The 14,507-nt window shown below is 47.1% G+C and overlaps 2 protein-coding genes across 2 annotated transcripts in view; one reads left to right on the top strand and one right to left on the bottom strand.

Annotated features, from left to right (window-relative positions):
• CSNK2A1 (casein kinase 2 alpha 1) overlaps positions 1-14,507 on the bottom strand; it is a 242,837-nt gene that overhangs the window by 137,850 nt on the left and 90,480 nt on the right. The window lies entirely within an intron of this gene.
• The window catches only part of FAM110A (family with sequence similarity 110 member A), an 897,957-nt gene continuing 887,471 nt past the window's right edge, over positions 4,022-14,507 (top strand). The window contains exon 1 of the mRNA XM_068262817.1: positions 4,022-4,131. The gene's annotated coding sequence lies outside the window, so the exon portion shown is untranslated. The remainder of the gene's footprint in view (positions 4,132-14,507) is intronic.

Raw genomic sequence — 14,507 nt, 5'->3', positions numbered from 1 at the left:
AACACAAGGATTAGTGGGTGAGCCAGTGTGCCTTCAGTGCTGCCTATAGCAAATTATAGGCTTGTCTGAACAGGTGTGTTTTCAGAGTACGTTTGAAGGTTTCCAGACTCGTGGCATGACGAACCGGCTGAGGGAGAGAGCTCCAATGGAAAGGGATAGCCCATGAGAAGTGTTGGATGCGAGAGTGAGAGGAGGTGATTAGGCTGGAGGACAAAAGGGTCTCCTGTGAGGACCGGAGGGACCGGGCGGGGAGGTATCTGGAGATTAAAGAGGAAATGTATGGAGGCGATAGCTTGTGTAGAGCTTTGTATGCAAGTGTGAGAAGTTTAAACTGGATCTTTTGGGCAACTGGTAACCAATGGAGGGATTGGCAGAGAGGGGCTGCCTCAGAGGATCTAGAAGAGAGGTGGATGAGACGGGCCGCAGAGTTTAGTAGGGATTGGAGAGGTGCCAGTCTGCTTTCTGGTAGACCACAGAGTAGGGTGTTGCAGTAGTCAAGACGGGAGATGATTAGGGCATGCACAAGCATTTTAGTTGCTTCTTGTGAAAGGAAGGGACAGATTCTGGAAATGTTTTTGAGATGGAAGTAGCAGGAGGTAGTTAAAGTGTTAATATGTGGTTTAAAGGAGAGCTCAGAGTCCAGAGTTACCCCTAGGCAACGAGCTTTGGGGGTTGATGCTATTGGGGTGTTATCTACATTGATTGTGACAATGGGAGGTGGAACAGAGAGCGAAGGTGGAAATATCACAATCTCCGTTTTGCTCATATTGAGTTTAAGGAAGCGGGATGACATAAATGTAGATACAGCGGATAGACATTCGGGGACTTTTGATAGTAGTGTGGAGAGGTCTGGGGCAGAACAATAAATTTGGGTATCATCAGTATAGAGGTGATATTGAAACCCAAAAGAGCTTATTATCTGTTCCAGGCCATGGGTGTAAATGGAAAAGAGGAGGGGTCCAAGGACGGACCCTTGTGGTACTCCCACAGACAGTGGGCGCGGAGAGGAGTTGGTATTGGCATAGGAGACCATGAAAGAATGTCCAGACAGGTAAGAGTTGATTCAGGAGTGTGATTCAGGCCCTTGATTCCTAGTGTTGAGAGGGTCTGGAGAAGTAGGGTATGATCAACAGTGTCGAAGGCAGAGTACAGATCTAGGAGTATTAGTACCGAAAATCTGCCTTTGGCTTTAGCAACTAGGAGGTCATTGGCAATCTTAGTGAGAACGGTTTCCATAGAGTGTTGAGGGCGGAAGCCAGACTGGAAGGGGTCCAACAGGGAATTGGCAGAGAGAAAGTTAGACAACTCTGAGTAAATGTGACGTTCCAGCAGTTTGGAGGCAAAGGAAAGGAGAGAGACTGGGCGGTAATTAGAAAGGACAGTAGGGTGTAAGGAGTTTTTTTTTTATTAGGGGTGTTATGATAGCTTGTTTAAATGAAGAAGGGAAAATGCCAGTTGAGATGGAAAGGTTAAACAGTGTTGTAAAGCAGGAATGAGGGGGGAGAAAAGCTGGGGTATAAGATGAGAATAAAAACAGCCCCTGTCTCCTGCAATTCCCGATGATGCATTTCTCCAGCGGGTCTAGCTTTCCTACCCTCCAAGCAGCGAGCAGAGAGATCACAGAACAAAAGAAGCTTCCCCTGCGGTTGTTCAGTGGTTTAACCTCTTAGGTTCCTGCTGGAAGATGCGGAGGAGCTAGTGGGAAAATCACCTAAGTGGAGGAGCTGGTGGGGAAAGCATGGCATGTGTATTGTCTCCTGGAAGTTCTTCTAAGCTGTGGCAACTAAATAAAATGTTAAGAAACACTAATGGACAGATTCAAAGCGAGCAGTAGCAGTACAACAAACAACAAACATGCACATCTAAAGGAATGTGGGGATGCCTCTTACTATTGTAATGCTGTCTCTGCACGAACAGCTTGTAATAACAGAGTCAACTCACACTGCTCTGCTGTTACTTTATGAATGGGCTTCGGTGAATTAACGAACTTCTACCACAACTGTGAAAATATTGATAAATTTGCAAAAAAAAAAGGTCTAAAACACCAAATTTTTTAACGAACAGCATTTGATGCATAGAGGCCAATTTCTAATTTTTACTACAAAATATCAAAGTACAGCAGAGTCCCTAGTATCCGGGACTGGTGGGGATCACCTGATGCCATATACATGTGCTTGCCGGTTGCTTGAGCAATCGGCCTAAAATTTACAGACCTCTCCCCCAAATACTTACCAAGCCTCCAGCAATGTCTAGCAGCCTTTCTGCATCACCTAGTGGGCTCCTATCGGCTTTCCAGCTTCCACCGTGTATAGATGTCCCGCATCGGGTCACATGACACGCCAACTTGTGTGCACAGACAACGGAAGCCACTAGGAGCTTACTAGGTGATGCAGAAAGGCTTCTAGACATCGCTGGAGGCTCGGGAGGTATTTTAAAAGCCTCAAAACCAGCCGAAAGCAAAGGTCCTGTTATCCCCTCAGGCATTATTTATTTTTAAGTATATATATATATATATATATATATATATATATAGCACTGACATATTACACAGTGCTGTACAGAGTTTATTGTGTTATCACTAACGGTCCCTCAGAGGGGTTCACAATCTAATCCTTACCATAGTCATGTGTCTATGTACGTATCGTGTGTATTGTAGTCTAGGGCCAATTTAAGGGGAAGCTGATTAACTAACTTATCTGTATGTTTTTGGGATGTGGGATCCAGGCCTGGAGGAAGCCCATGCAGACACAGGGAGAACATACAAACTCCTTGCAGATGTTGACCTGGCTGTGATTCAAACTGGGGACCCAGCTCTGCAAGGCGAGAGCGCTAACCACTACGCCAGCGTTGGTTAAGACTTCCAGATAATGGGGACTTTGCTGTATTACAAGAAACCATTTCTAAAGCTTTATTGGAAACTAAGAAACAGTCAGATGTGCATAGAAGAGATCTGGAATGTAATGTTGGAGAAATTTGTGCCTCTAAAAATTTGGGACCTAATTTGTGGGACCATTCTTAATCAAGAAAAAAATGAATTCTGTGACTTACGAACTTTCATTACCCAGTTCTTCCAGGATTTACTCTGTATTTCACGTGTCCCTATTGAAGCCAGTGCAAACTATCTTGTTTCCTTACCGGGAGTTATCAGTACCTCCACCTATTATGGTAAATGGTGAGGAAAAATATGAAGTGCAAACCATTCTAAATTCCAGGAGATGGAATAAGAACTATTATCTTGTAAAATGGAAGGGTTAAGGCCCTGAAGACAGCTCGGGGTGGCCTGCCACTAACATCCATGCTGGAAGACTGATTTGTGCTTTTCACAACAAATTTGGTGTGGCGTCAAAGGCCTATGCATCATGCGCTGGGCTGTTCGTGCGCGCCGATTTGCGCACACGTTCACAATTCACGCCAAACGGTCCTTAACCCTTTAGCAGCTAATTTATTTAGAGGTGTGTATTTACGGCCACTTGTCACTAGGGGTGTGAGACAATAACAGAGGACTTCTGCTTTCGGTTTCTATATTTTCTGCTAGTAGAGAAAGATTAAAGCATGCCAAGAATTTACAGCATAGCAAGTTCTGAGGACAGAGGTCAAAAGCAGTGCCCTTATCTCAAATGAGATAACTCTACTGAAACTGCTAATGGGTTAAATACCTGGTGAGTAACTGCATTCAGTGTTGTAATCTGGTTCTACCTGTTCAGTAAGCCAGCACTTATTCAGTAAGGAGTCCTTGGGCTAGACTCCCTAACAGTACTACTGCCTACTGAGCTCACCCCAGTGGCTGCAGCTCAGGCGCTTTGAGTCCACTAGGAGAAGAGCGCAATATCATTTATTTTATTTTTTTAATCTTGCAGCTAGTAGTGTGTCCGTTCCTGTACCTTGCTCTGATTGCTCTCTTGTTGCTGTACTCTGGCCTGGCTGATTACCCAATCCCTTGCTGAACACTGGCTTGTCTGACTACATGCTTGTTGCAGAATCCTGGCTTGGCTGACTACCCACACTGTTACCAATCCAGCCTGATTACCGACGATGCAAATGCTCCAGCCCTAGCTGTCTGGTTTCTCTGTATCCAACCTCAGAGTGCAAATTGTAAGGGCTGCTCACAACAAAGTGTCCACATCTTCAGAGGTACGTCACATTCCTAACAAGCAGTTGCCTGACAGTCCTGTTGATCCTCTGGCATCATTAGTTTCTGAGTCACAACACTGAAATAGGCATGTGGCTTATCCAGCCAGACTTGAGCCAAACACCTGATCAGCATGGTGGCGTAGTGGTTAGCGTTCTTACCTTGCAGCGCTAGGTCCCTGTTTGAATCTCAGGCAGATCAACATCTGTAAGGAGTTTGTATGTTCTCCCCGTCTCTGTGTGGGATTCCTCCCATCCCAAAAACATACAGATAAGTTAATTGGTTTCCCCCCCAAAATTGGTCCTAGACTACAATACATATACTACACTACACAATATAGACATAAGACTATGGTAGATATTAGAATGTGAGCCCCACTGAGGGACAGTTAAGAGGCAAGATAATATACTCTGTACAGCACTGCGTAAGATGTCCGCATTATATAAATACTACTGATAATAATGCTTGTTGAGGGGCTGTGGCTAAACGTTTTAGAGACACAGGAGTGGGCTGGAGGAAGCCCTGGGTATGTATATTTTCTGTTTAAGGCCCCATCTCAGGTTCCCTTCAAAAACCAAATGCCCCGTCCCTCTTTCGTCCTCATTTGTCATTCTTTAAGACTCATGTATAAATCTGTGAATTTTGCTTCTGAAAAAAATGGGTTTAAATTACTTCTACATGTTATTTCTATCATTTAAAATTATTGATTTCTTATTTTCAAATGTTAAAATTAAGTAGAACTAATGATGATAGAAATTTTAAAACTTTGCTTTTTGCGTTGCTGGTATCAGTAATAAGAGATGTGGTGGGGGTGTGTCTTAAAGTGTCCCTCTCTCCTATATGAAAAAGTTGGAGGTATGATTTCAATGAGGTATAAAACATGTTTGACATTTCAAATTACACCCTCTTCCTCTTTCATTGAAGGTCAAAGCAAATTCGCTTCTGCCCATAAACTCCTCCGCCCCTTCTAATCTTACCTAACTCCTCCAAAACAAGGCATTGCTGCTAAGGATCATGGGAAGTATGGTTCCCAGCTGACCAATAACAACACAGTACCTAAGCCATATTTTCATAACTGATGTGGAAACTAAATTCACACTACACTGGGCTACAATCAGTCATGTGACAGCAAAATCTTTGGATAATTTAAACTGTACACGAATAGAAGCTCGGGTCCAAAATGAGATACTTATCTAAAGAGAGTAAAGCCTCCGGATCCTATTGAGGTTTCCCTCGGTGTTCTGTTGTCCTCTGTAGCTAAGCATGTCCCCTCCTTGGAAGACTAGCGACAATGCATTGTCGCTAATCATATCAGGGCTGCACATCTTCTATTCCTTCAGGGTGGCCGCGCAGTAGCCGTGTGAGCATGCCCGCATATATGCCATAAGCCTAGCTGCAGGCTCCATGCTACTATGCATGTGCGACCATGCTCACGTAGCTACTGCACGGCCGCATTCATAACAGAGAAGAAGCGCAGCCCCTGATGTAGAGGGGGGCAGCACTTAGCGACGGGGAACATCAGACCACTGAGGGAAACCTCAATAGGATCCTAAGGCTTTCCTCTCTTCAGGTTAATATCTTATTTTGAACGTTGGCTCAGGAGAACTTTAAGGTAATCACACCTGCTCTTGTCAATACCTGTGTGTTTGATTATACACTTTCCTCTCTAAGGGCTGGTGCACACCGAGCGGCTTTTTCCGCGTTTTCAGATCCGCTTGCGGCTGCGGATCTGCTTGGTCAATGTATCTCAATGGGGTGGTGCACACCAGAGCGGCAGGCGTTTTGCAGAAACGAAAAATGCCTGGGTGAGGCATTTTTTGGATTTCGGATGCGTTTCTGCCCCAATGTTAAGTATAGGAAAAACGCAAACCGCTCTGAAAAACGCCTGTTCAGAGCGGTTTTGCAGGCGTTTTTGTTACAGAAGCTGTTCAGTAACAGCTTTACTGTAACAATATATGAAATCTACTATACTGAAAACCGCAGCAGCAATCCGCAAAACGCTAGCAAAACGCCTCATAAAAATAAAAAAAAGCGTTTAAAAATCTGCTAGCGTTTTGCGGATCTGCTAGCGGGTTTTGGTGTGCACCAGCCCTAACATGAGATTTAAGGATGGGAAAACATGAGATTTCAGCAATTAACCACCTCTGGACCACGTTAATTGAAATCTACGCCGTTTGGGACCTGTTATACCTGCCAGGAGGTAGATTTCAATTAGCGCGCCGCACGGACCCGCCTCTACTGTTGAGCGCACCGCTCTCCCGTCAATGAAGCCCACACGCCCTGCCGTCGCTACTTGGTCGCTCCTGGAGGCAGGGCAAACGGCTGCAGCCCTGCCTCCAGTTGCGTCTATCAGCGGCCCAACGCCGCCTCTCCCCCGCCCCTCTCAGTGAAGAAAGACTGAGAGGGGCGGGGGAGAGGCGGAGATACGCGCTGACAGACGCGCGTGGGGCAGGGCTGCGGCGGTTAGCCCTGCCCCAACCAGGAAGCGCTCCCCCGCTGCACCGAGGGGATTTGGGGGTGAAGGGACCCCCGTTTAGCAGCGCGATAGCGGCGGTTTAGCAGGGGCACACATGCCCCTGCTATCTATGAGGTCTTAAGCGAGATTTATTCTCGCTTCAGACAGACTGCTGGTACTGAAGTGGTTAATGAGCACAGCGTATGTGTTCATTATCTCTGGGTAACAATCAAGGATTGATTAAAGTGTATTCGAGGCAAACCTCAGATTAAAAACTACATAACTCCCCTAAGAAGAGGGAAGCCTCTGGATCCTAACTGGTGGTTTCCTTCCACCATATTGGTAGGGTAACTGGAATTGGCTTTCCCTCAGATTAGTGCTAGACTGGATGGGAGACATTAGATTGTGAGGAACAATTACTAGTAGGAGTTGTTCATTTTATAATCTGTAAACACTACTGCAGATAATGTCAGCACTATATCAATGTACAAAAATACGCAAGCTGTACAGCGTAAAACCTCTTATTCACCACAAGATGGCAATGTTGTAGTTCAGTAGACGACAATAGCTGGTGGTTGACCAGAAGATTTCAACCGTTTCTGCAAAATAAGGTTTTGATTTTGCAATTTTCTGCACTGTTGAACTAGTATTGACGCACATCATTTTTGGTGAGGCCTAGTTCATGCAGGCAGTGGATGCAGAAGAATAACCAGCTTGTATTTCCGCTGGCAAAGGGCTAAATACATTCCATGGCTACCAATACTTCAAACACTGCAAGGTAGTGAAGACTAGGGATGAGCTTGAATTTTCAGCAGTCATTTTCACATCAAAATTAGAATTTTCACCAGAGACTGCAATGCCTTTGGTGAGGGTGTTTTCTCACGCCCATATATTTCTGAAAATATTATCATTTGTGCGAAAATGTGACATTTTTACAAAAAGTATGGTAAAATGAAAATGGCCATATTCACTCACCATGGACACCACATTTTCATACATGCAAAATGGGTGCTATAGAAATGTGGGCACCTAAAATAGCTGCTAGAATATTGGTAAAATGACGGATATACAACTATTTGGCAGTGGTAATTCCAGTCGCTAGGGCTAACCCTATTCTCCTTCCCTCGATTGCCTAATCAACCCCCCTCCTCCAGTACCCCACCGATGCCTAATCCTAATTGCCCCCCACCAATGCCTAACCCCATCCAACCCCCCTTTGATGCCTAACCCTAACCTACCCCCCCCCCCCAGCAATGCCTAACCTACCCCCACCATGATGCCTAAGCCTTACTAACACCCCACCAATGTCTAACCTACCCCCGCCATGATGCCTAAGCCTTACTAACACCCCACCAATGTCTAACCTACCCCCCGCCATGATGTCTAAGCCTTACTAACACCCCACCGATGCATAACCTACCCGCGGCATGATGCCTAATCTACCCCCGCCATTATGCCTAAGCCTTACTAACACCCCACTGATTCCTTACCTGCCCCCGCCATGATGCCTAAGCCTAACACCCCACCGATGCCTAACCTACCCCCGGCATGATGCTTGAGCTTTACTAACACCCCACCAATGCCTAACCTACCCCCGCCATGAAGCCTAAGCCTTATTAACACCCCACCGATGCCTAACCTACCCCCGCCATGATGCCTAAGCCTTACTAACACCACACCGATACCTAACCTACCCCCGCCATGATGCCTAAGCCTTACTAACACCCCACCAATGTCTAACCTACCCCCCCCCATGGCCATGATGCCTAAGCCTTACTAACACCCCACCAATGTCTAACCTACCCCCGCCATGATGCCTAAGCCTTACTAACACCCCACCGATGCCTAACCTCCCCGGCCAAGATGCCTAAGCCTTACTAACACCCCACCAATGCCTAACCTACCCCCGCCATGATGCCTAAGCCTTACTAACACCCCACCAATGCCTAACCTACCCCCGCCATGATGCCTAAGCCTTACTAACACCACACTGCTACCTAACCTACCCCCGCCATGATGCCTAAGCCTTACTAACACCCCACCGATGCCTAACCTACCCCCGCCATGATGCCTAAGCCTTACTAACACCCCACCGATGCCTAACCTACCCCCGCCATGATGCCTAAGCCTTACTAACACCCCACCAATGCCTAACCTACCCCCGCCATGATGCCTAAGCCTTACTAACACCCCACCGATGCCTAACCTACCCCCGCCATGATGCCTAAGCCTTACTAACACCCCACCGATGCCTAACCTACCCCCGCCATGATGCCTAAGCCTTACTAACACCCCACCGATGCCTAATCTACCCCCACCATTATGCCTGAGCCTTACTAACACCCCACTGATGCCTTACCTACCCTCGCCATGATGCCTAAGCCTTACTAACACCCCACCAATGCCTAACCTACCCCCGCCATGATGCCTAAGCCTAACTTACACCCCACCAATGTCTAACCTCCCCCTACATGATGCCTAAGCCTTATTAACACCCCACTGATGCCTAACCCACCCCCGCCATGATGCCTAAGCCTTATTAACACCCCACTGATGCCTAACCTACCCCCACCATGATGCCTCAGCCTTACTAACACTCCACCAATGCCTAACCTACCCCCAGCATAATAAAAAGCCATACTAACACCCCACCGATGCCTAACCTACCCCTGCCATGATGCCTAAGCCTTACTGGCACCCAACCGATGCCTAACCTACCCCCGGCATGATGCCTAAGCCTTACTAGCACCCCACCGATGCCTAACCTACCCCCGGCATGATGCCTAAGCCTTACTAGCACCCCACCGATGCCTAACCTACCCCCGGCATGATGTCTAAGCCTTACTAATACCCCACTGATGCCTAAAATGCTTATCCCTAACACACACCGATGTCTAACTTTAACCAACCCCCCACCAATGCCTAACTCGCCCCAGCCACTGTGCACAATAAATATCGGGCACAGTGGAAGTTTGAATGCCCCACTGGCACCCATGCTAATATCGGTATTTAAGGGGAATGTTATCAGGTGCTGCAGATGTCCAAATTTCCCCCAATTACCAATATTATCATGAGCGCCTGTGGGGACCAAACCTCTGTGGCACCTCCGTCACCTAAATTTCCTGTAACCACCACATAGGTCACTAGTCAAAAGGAGGAGTGTGGACTGTTAATACCAGTGCTCATTTGTTAGTAAGTTTAGATACAGTTTACAAAAAGGTCAAAGTGCCCCCCTTTTGTGTCCAATTTTACTGTTTTCATTGTGTAAGTCAGGCATGTCCAAAGTCCGGCCCACCAAGCCTTTTCTGGTGGCCGCCAAAGTTCTCTACAGCTGATAATTCCATGTGGCCTGAAGGCTGTAGCTGCAAAGCGGCCAACTTTTGTCATCACTTTGCTTCCCCCTTTGCTTGCCAGTTGGTTATCAGCCACCACTGTAGCAGTAGCAGCCACTGATTAGCAGATGCCACTATGCCAACAGCAGTAACAGCCACAGATTAGCAGTTGCCACTATGCCAACAGCAGTAACAGCCACTGATTAAAAGCTGCCACTATGTCAGCAGCAGTAACAGCCACTGATAAGCAGCCGCCACTATGCCAGAAGCAGTAACAGACACAGATTAGCAGCTGCTACTGTGCCAGCAGCAGTAACAGCCACTGATTAGCAGCTGCTCTATGCCAGCAGCAGTAACATCCACTGATAAGAAGCTGCCACTATGCCAGCAGCAGCAACAGCCACTGATAAGCAGTTGCCACTATGCCAGAAGCAGTAACAGCCACAGATTAGCAGCTGCCACTGTGCCAGCAGCAGTAACAGCCACTGATTAGCAGCTGCCACTGTGCCAGCAGCAGTAACAGACACTGATAAGAAGCTGCCACTATCAGCAGCGATAACAGCCACAGATTAGCAGCCGCTACTATGCCAGCAGCAGTAACAGACACTGATAAGAAGCTGCCACAGTGCCTGCAGCAGTAACAGCCACTGATTAGCAGCCGCCACTATGCCAGTAGCAGTAACAGCCACTGATTAGCAGCTTCCACTGTGCCAGCAGCAGTAACAGCCATTGATTAGCAGCTGCCACTGTGCCAGCAGCGGTAACAGCCACTGATTAGCTGGTGCCACTGTGCCAGCAGTAGTAACAGTCACTAATTAGCAAGTGCCACTATGCTAGCAGTAGTAACAGCCACTGATAAGCAGCTGTCACTATGCCAGCAGCAGTAACAGACACTGATTAGCAGGTGCCACTGTCCAAGCAGTATTAACAGCTACTAATTAGCAGGTGCCACTATGCCAGCAGTAGTAACAGCCACTGATTAGCAGCTGCCACTATGCCAGCAGCAACAGCCACTGATTATCAGGTGCCACTATGCCAGCAGTAGTAAAAGCCACTAATTAGCAGGTGCCACTATGCCAGCAGTAGTAACAGCCACTGATTAGCAGGTGCCACTATGCCAGCAGCAGTAACAGCCACAGATTAGCAGCCGCTACTATGCCAGTAGCAGTAACAGCCACAGATTAGCAGCTGCCACTGTTCCAGCAGCAGTAACAGCCACTGATTAGCAGCTGCCACTGTGCCTGCAGCAGTAACAGCCACTGATTAGCAGCCGCCACTATGCCAGTAGCAGTAACAGCCACTGATTAGCAGCTTCCACTGTGCCAGCAGCAGTAACAGCCATTGGTTAGCAGCTGCCACTGTGCCAGCAGCGGTAACAGCCACTGATTAGCTGGTGCCACTGTGCCAGCAGTAGTAACAGTCACTAATTAGCAAGTGCCACTATGCCAGCAGCAGTAACAGACACTGATTAGCAGGTGCCACTATCCCAGCAGTATTAACAGCCACTGATTAGCAGGTGCCACTATGCCAGCAGCAGTAACAGCCACTGATTAGCAGGCGCCACTGTGCCAGCAGCAGTAACAGCCACTGATTAGCAGGTGCCACTGTACCAGCAGTAGTAACAGCCACTAATTAGCAGGTGCCACTATGCCAGCAGTAGTAACAGCCACTGATTAGCAGGTGCTACTATGCCAGCAGCAGTAACAGCCACTGCTTAGCAGTTGCCACTATGCCAGCAGCAGTAACAGCCACTGATTAAAAGCTGCCACTATGTCAGCAGCAGTAACAGCCATTGATAAGCAGCTGCCACTATGCCAGCAGCAGTAACAGTCACAGATTAACAGCCGCCACTATGCCAGAAGCAGTAACAGACACAGATTAGCAGCTGCTACTGTGCCAGCAGCAGTAACAGCCACTGATTAGCAGCTGCTCTATGCCAGCAGCAGTAACAGCCACTGATAAGCAGCTGCCACTGTGCCAGCAGTAGTAACAGCCACAGATTAGCAGCCGCTACTATGCCAGCAGCAGTAACAGCCACAGATTAGCAGCTGCCACTGTTCCAGCAGCAGTAACAGCCACTGATTAGCAGCTGCCACTGTGCCAGCAGCAGTAACAGACACTGATAAGAAGCTGCCACAGTGCCTGCAGCAGTAACAGCCACTGATTAGCAGCCGCCACTATGCCAGTATTAGTAACAGCCACTGATTAGCAGCTTCCACTGTGCCAGCAGCAGTAACAGCCATTGATTAGCAGCTGCCACTGTGCCAGCAGCGGTAACAGCCACTGATTAGCTGGTGCCACTTTGCCAGCAGTAGTAACAGTCACTAATTAGCAAGTGCCACTATGCCAGCAGTAGTAACAGCCACTGATTAGCAGGTGCCACTGTCCCAGCAGTATTAACAGCCACTCATTAGCAGGTGCCACTATGCCAGCAGTAGTAACAGACACTGATTAGCAGCTGCCACTATGCCAGCAGCAGTAACAGCCACTGATTAACAGGTGCCACTATACCAGCAGCAGTAACAGCCACTGATTAGCAGGTGCCACTGTGCCAGCAGCAGTAACAGCCACTGATTAGCAGGTGCCACTGTACCAGCAGTAGTAACAGCCACTAATTAGCAGGTGCCACTATGCCAGCAGTAGTAACAGCCACTGATTAACAGGTGCCACTATGCCAGCAGCAGTAACAGCCACTGATTAGCAGGTGCCACTTTGCCAGCAGCATTAACAGCCACTGATTAGCAGGTGCCACTATGCCAGCAGCAGTAACAGCCACTGATTAGCAGGTGCCACTTTGCCAGCAGCAGTAACAACCACTAATTAGCAGGTGCCACTATGCCAGCAGCAGTAATAATTAGCAGCATACAAATCAAGACAATTAAAAAACAGCATATATGGCAGGATCCTGTGTCTCATAAAACACCCCACACATTCAACTGTGCTGCAGCACACTTTGGGGGTCTAAATGCAGACATAAGAATGTGCACAACGTCCCCTTATTAATGCTGAGGTTGAAATGAAGCACAACACAGTACAGCAGTAACAGCCTCTGATTAGCAGCTGCCACTGTGACAGAAGTAACGGCCACTGATTAGTAGGTGCCACTATGTCAGCAGCAGTAACTTTGCAAAAGTATTCGACCCCCTTTAAGTTTTCCACATTTTGGCACATTACTGCTACAAACATGAATCAATTTTATTGGAATTTCACATGAAAGACCAATACAAAGTGGTGTACGCATGAGAAGTGGAATGAAAATCATACATGATTCCAAACATTTTTTACAAATAAATAAATGCAAAGTGGGGTGTGCGTAATTATTCAGCCCCCTTTGGTCTGAGTGCAGTCAGTTGCCCATAGAGATTGCCTGATGAGTGCTAATGACTAAATAGAGTGCGCCTTTGTGTAATCTAATGTCAGAACAAATACAGATGCTCTGTGATGGCCTCAGATGTTGTCTAAGAGAATATTGGGAGCAACAACACCATGAGGTCCAAAGAACACACCAGACAGGTCAGGGATAAAGTTATTAAGAAATTTAAAACAGGCTTAGGCTACAAAAACAATTCCAATGCCTTGAACATCCCACGAAGCACTGTTCAAGCGATCATTCAAAAATGGAAGGAGTATGGCACAACTGTAAACCTACCAAGACAAGGTCAGCCACCTGAACTCACAGGCCGAACAAGGAGAGCGCTGATCAGAAATGCAGTCAAGAGGCCCATGGTGACTCTGGACGAGCTGCAGAGATCTACCGCTCAGGTGGGGGAATCTGTCCATAGGAAAACTATTAGTCGTGCACAGCACAAAGTTGGCCTTTATGGAAAAGTGGCAAGAAGAAAGCCATTGTTAGGCCTGGTGCACACCAAAAAACGCTGATTCTTATTTTTATGTAGCGTTTTACCTAGCGTTTTGCGGTTTTGGGAAGCGTTTTTGGTGTAGTAGATTTCATGTATTGTTATAGTAAAGCTGTTACTGAACAGCTACTGTAACAAAAACGCCTGGCAAACCGCTCTGACGTGCCGTTTTTCAGAGCGGTTTGCGTTTTTCCTATACTTAACATTGAGGCAGAAACGCATCCGCAATCCAAAATCTGCAGCAGCCCGGGAGTATGCGTTTCTGCAAAACGCCTCCCGCTCTGGTGTGCACCAGCCCATTGAAATACATTACCCAAGCGGATCCGCACCCGCAAGCGGATCGCAAACCGCAGCCGAAACGCTCTGGTGTGCACTAGGCCTGAAAGTGGACCCAAATTAAAAATACAAGATTTCAGAAATAAAATCTATTTTCTAAATTATAATAAGAAATAGCAGCTTTTTTTCAGCTGCATGATGACAAATATAAAATATTTTACATTTATTGGAGTAACCCCTCCCTTCCTTTCAAATTGCCGGAATTTTCCGGCAAACTGGTGGAGTAGATGGTGTCTGGCAATGGAGGAATTGCTAATGGCTGCCCCCAGTATAATCCTAGCTATGAAAAGAGAAGGGTGAAAAGCATGCACTGAAATGATCATAGGTTTGAAGGAGTGTTAATTTATCTTTGTATGTGTCAGAGTGGTGCAACTAAATGTTTTTAGTTAAGAAAATGT

Source organism: Hyperolius riggenbachi, chromosome 12 (assembly GCF_040937935.1).
Source record: "Hyperolius riggenbachi isolate aHypRig1 chromosome 12, aHypRig1.pri, whole genome shotgun sequence".
NCBI classification, from domain to species: domain Eukaryota; kingdom Metazoa; phylum Chordata; class Amphibia; order Anura; family Hyperoliidae; genus Hyperolius; species Hyperolius riggenbachi.
This window is presented reverse-complemented; position numbering and strand designations above follow the sequence as displayed.